Below are 5,000 nucleotides of genomic sequence, written 5' to 3' on the forward strand. Positions count from 1 at the left end.
TGCTCAGTCGGATTTGACCCGGCGATTCTGCCGACTTCCACGCCTTCGAGCGGGGACTCTCCTCTAAGTTCAGGCCGAATTTGGTGAATTTCCTAAGTCGGGAAGTGGTCCAAACGGGGATGGGAGTTGAACTGACAGCTCTTACCGACTTTGGGGCTTCCAAGCCGGGTAGCTCAACCGGATTTGATCCGGCGGTTCTAGCGACTGTCACGCCTTCGAGGGGGGACTGTTGTATAAGTTCAGGCCGAATTTGGTGAATTCCCGAGTCGGGAAGTGGTCCAAACGGGGATGGGAGTGAACCTGACAGCTCTTACCGACTTTTGGGGCTTCCAAGCCGGGTAGCTCAAACCGGATTTGATCCGGCGGTTCTGCCGACTGTCACGCCTTCGAGGGGGGACTGTTGTATAAGTTCAGGCCGAATTTGGTGAATTTCCCGAGTCGGGAAGTGGTCAAACGGGGATGGGAGTGAACCTGACAGCTCTTACCGACTTTGAGGCTTCGGGGGCGGGTTAGCTCAGCCGGATTTGATCCGGCGGTTCTGCCGACTGTCACGCCTTCGAGGGGGGACTGTCCTCTGAGTTCAGGCCGAATTTGGTGAATTTCCCGAGTCGGGAAGTGGTCCAAACGGGGATGGGAGTGAACCTGACAGCTCATACCGACTTTGAGGCTTCCAAGCCGGGTAGCTCAGCCGGATTTGACCCGGCGATTCTGCCGACTTCCACGCCTTCGAGGGTGGACTGCCCTCTGAGTTCAGGCCGATTTTGGTGCATTTCCCGAGTCGGGAAGTGGTCTCTGTCACAACGGGGGCAAGTGTCTGAAGAGGTAAAGTGAGTAACCAGCACAGCTTAGGGAAGGGTTCCAAAGTTCTCAACAATGTGAATTCGGTTACCAGGAAAGCTTAGGAAAGCTGCCTGACTGTCCCAAACGAATGAACTGCAAAACTTAGGGAACATGCCCGAAGATGCTTAAAAGTGTGAAATCAGTAAGCAGGAAAGCATAGGAAAGTGCCTGAAAGTGCTAAATGAGTAACATGAAAAACGTAGAAAAATGCCCGAAAATGTTTAAAAGTGTGAACTCAGTAACCAGCAAAACTTAGTAAAACGTTGGAAAAGCAGAAATGAGTAACCAGAAAAACTTAGAAAAATGTTTGAAAATGAGAAATGAGTAACCAGAAAAACTTAGAAAAATGTTTGAAAATGAGAAATGAGTAACCAAGAAAACTTAGAAAAATGCCCAAAAAGAAGAAATCAGTAACCAGAAAAACTTAGAAAAATGTTTGAAAATGAGAAATGAGTAACCAGAAAAACTTAGAAAAATGTTTGAAAATGAGAAATGAGTAACCAAGAAAAACTTAGAAAAATGCCCAAAAAGAAGAAATCAGTAACCAGAAAAACTTAGAAAAATGTTTGAAAATGAGAAATGAGTAACCAAGAAAACTTAGAAAAATGTTTTGAAAATGAGAAATGAGTAACCAAGAAAACTTAGAAAAATGACCAAAAAGAAGAAATCAGTAACCAGAAAAACTTAGAAAAATGTTTGAAAATGAGAAATGAGTAAACAAGAAAACTTAGAAAAATGCCCAAAAAGAAGAAATCAGTAACCAGAAAAACTTAGAAAAATGTTTGAAAATGAGAAAATGAGTAACCAGAAAAACTTAGTAAAATGTTTGAAAATGAGAAATGAGTAACCAAGAAAACTTAGAAAAATGCCCAAAAAGAAGAAATCAGTAACCAGAAAAACTTAGAAAAATGTTTGAAAATGAGAAATGAGTAACCAAGAAAACTTAGAAAAATGCCCGAAAAGAAGAAATCAGTAACCAGAAAAACTTAGAAAAATTTTCGGCCAAGTGTGAAAATATTCTAAGTGTCAGCGGAGGAAAATGCCGAAGCATCGGGAAAGATTCAAAAAACTCATGCCGAACATGAGTTCCGAAGTGCCGGAGGAACTGGGCGAATTGAGCACGGCGGTTGGCCAGATGTCGTTTTGAGTCTGCAGCCCGAAAACTTTAACTTTGTCTGCCGCGGAAGTCTGGACCGGGAAAAATCCAAACGGTTTTGCCGGGTTCGAGTTCAAGAGCGAAGCAGTCGAATTTGAAATTCAGACCCATTCAGTGCCACTTGACATTGTGACACAGTGAGGTTGGCGGGGTACCCGGAGATTTCTGGGAACACGATTTTTAGAACAAAATGGCGGCGCGGGACCACTTTGAAAGGCATCCGAAAAACGGTTCCGCGGGCAGAGCACTTGAATGACAGGCCTGTGTGCATGCCCAAGAGCTCTCGGAAGTCTAATTTTTGACACTTTGTCAAATTTTCGACAGACTTACCCAACTCTTGCTGCCTGTTCTAAGAATCAGTCAGAGGCCTGTGCGGCGGTCTCTTGACACTTTGGAGGGCGGGCAAACCCCACGTTGACTCCGGCCGTCCCTCCAAAAGGCACTTGCTATTGGGGGAAAGGATTGCAAGTAGCCTGGTTCCCGTGGGAGCGGCCAGGAAGGGTGCAGGCTGGCCCTTGCCTGAGCATTCCCAAAACCCTCTTCCGCTGAGAGCAGACCTCGCACGCCGCACTACCGGCTCTGGAGTGGTTGGCCGCTATTGTACATAGTCCGGTCCCTTCCTCTGCCACCCGGCAAGTGCGATGGCTCTGCCGCCCTGCGGTGCTCGTCACCCAGGTTTGGGGAACACGATACTTAGAACATGTTGGCGGCTCGGGACCTGCAGGCGAAAGGGGCCCCGTGGTGCTGAGCACATCGACCTCGGGTCTCAGTGCAAGCCGGAGAGTTCGCGGAAGTCTAAAAGATTTTGACATCTGCTCAATCTTTGACAGGCTTGCCTGACTCTTTCCGTCCGTTCTAAGAATCAGTCGGAGGCCGGGGCGGGGACGGTCTCTTGACACACGGAGGGTTGGCTTCCCTCCTCAGGTGTTTGTGTCGAAAATGAAGGCGAGAGATGCAAGCGTCCTGGTTCCCCTGGGTGCTGCCAGCAAGGGTGCAGGCTGACCCTTGCCTGAGCACTCCCAAAGCCTCTTAAGCTGAGAGCAGGCGCCGCACTACCGGCTCTGGGAGTCGTTGGCCGCTATTGTACATAGTCCGGTCCTTCCTCTGCCACCCGGCAAGTGCGATGGCTCTGCCTCCCTGCGGTGCTCGTCACCCAGGTTTGGGGAACACGATACTTAGAACATGTTGGCGGCTCGGGACCTGCAGGCGAAGGGGGCCCCGTGGTGCTGAGCACATCGACCTCGCGTCTCAGTGCAAGCCGGAGAGTTCGCGGAAGTCTTAACAGGCTTGCCTGACTCTTTCCGTCCGTTCTAAGAATCAGTCGGAGGCCGGGGCGGGGACGGTCTCTTGACACACGGAGGGTTGGCTTCCCTCCTCAGGCGTTTGTGTCGAAAATGAAGGCGAGAGATGCAAGCGTCCTGGTTCCCTGGGTGCTGCCAGCAAGGGTGCAGGCTGACCCTTGCCTGAGCACTCCCAAAAGCCTCTTAGGCTGAGAGCAGGCGCCGCACTACCGGCTTGGGAGTCGTTGGCCGCTATTGTACATAGTCCGGTCCTTCCTCTGCCACCGGCAAGTGCGATGGCTCTGCCTCCCTGCGGTGCCCGTCACCCAGGTTTGGAGAACACGATACTTAGAACATGTTGGCGGCGGCTCGGGACCTGCAGGCGAAAGGGGCCCCGTGGTGCTGAGCACATCGACCTCGCGTCTCAGTGCAAGCCGGAGAGTTCGCGGAAGTCTTAACAGGCTTGCCTGACTCTTTCCGTCCGTTCTAAGAATCAGTCGGAGGCCGGGGCGGGGACGGGTCTCTTGACACACGGAGGGTTGGCTTCCCTCCTCAGGCGTTTGTGTCGAAAATGAAGGCGAGAGATGCAAGCGTCCTGGTTCCCCTGGGTGCTGCCAGCAAGGGTGCAGGCTGACCCTTGCCTGAGCACTCCCAGAAGCCTCTTAGGCTGAGAGCAGACGCCGCACTACCGGCTCTGGGAGTCGTTGGCCGCTATTGTACATAGTCCGGTCCTTCCTCTGCCACCCGGCAAGTGCGATGGCTCTGCCTCCCTGCGGTGCCCGTCACCCAGGTTTGGAGAACACGATACTAAGAACATGTTGGCGGCTCGGGACCTGCAGGCGAAAGGGGCCCCGTGGTGCTTAGCACATCGACCTCGCGTCTCAGTGCAAGCCGGAGAGTTCGCGGAAGTCTAAAGCTTTTGACATTCGCTCAAAGCTTTGACAGGCTTGCCCGACTCTTTCCGTCCGTTCTAAGAATCAGTCAGAGGCTGGTGGGGAGGTCTCTTGACGCACGGGGAGGGGTGGCGTCCCTCCTCAGGCGCTTGTGTCGAAAATGAAGGCGAGAGATGCAAGCGTCCTGGTTCCCCTGGGTGCTGCAGCAAGGGTGCAGGCTGACCCTTGCCTGAGCACTCCCAGAAGCCTCTTAGGCTGAGAGCAGACGCCGCACAACCGGCTCTGGGAGTCGTTGGCCGCTATTGTACATAGTCCGGTCCTTCCTCTGCCACCCGGCAAGTGCGATGGCTCTGCCTCCCTGCGGTGCCCGTCACCCAGGATTGGAGAACACGATACTAAGAACATGTTGGCGGCTCGGGACCTGCAGGCGAAAGGGGCCCCGTGGTGCTTAGCACATCGACCTCGCGTCTCAGTGCAAGCCGGAGAGTTCGCGGAAGTCTAAAGCTTTTGACATTCGCTCAAAGCTTTGACAGGCTTGCCCGACTCTTTCCGTCCGTTCTAAGAATCAGTCAGAGGCCGGTGGGGAGGTCTCTTGACGCAAAGGGGAGGGGTGGCGTCCCCTCCTCAGGCGCTTGTGTCGAAAAATGAAGGCGAGAGACGCGAGCGGCCTGGTTGCTTTGGGTGCTGCCAGGAAGGATGTGGTCTGACCCTTGCCTGAGCACATCCAAAAGCATGTGATGTTGAGAGCAGACCTCGAGCCCCGCACAACCGGCTCTGGGAGTCGTTGGCCGCTATTGTACATAGTCCGGTCCTTCCTCTGCCACCCGGCAA

Source organism: Hemiscyllium ocellatum, assembly GCF_020745735.1.
Source record: "Hemiscyllium ocellatum isolate sHemOce1 chromosome 15 unlocalized genomic scaffold, sHemOce1.pat.X.cur. SUPER_15_unloc_19, whole genome shotgun sequence".
Taxonomy (NCBI): Eukaryota; Metazoa; Chordata; class Chondrichthyes; order Orectolobiformes; family Hemiscylliidae; genus Hemiscyllium; species Hemiscyllium ocellatum.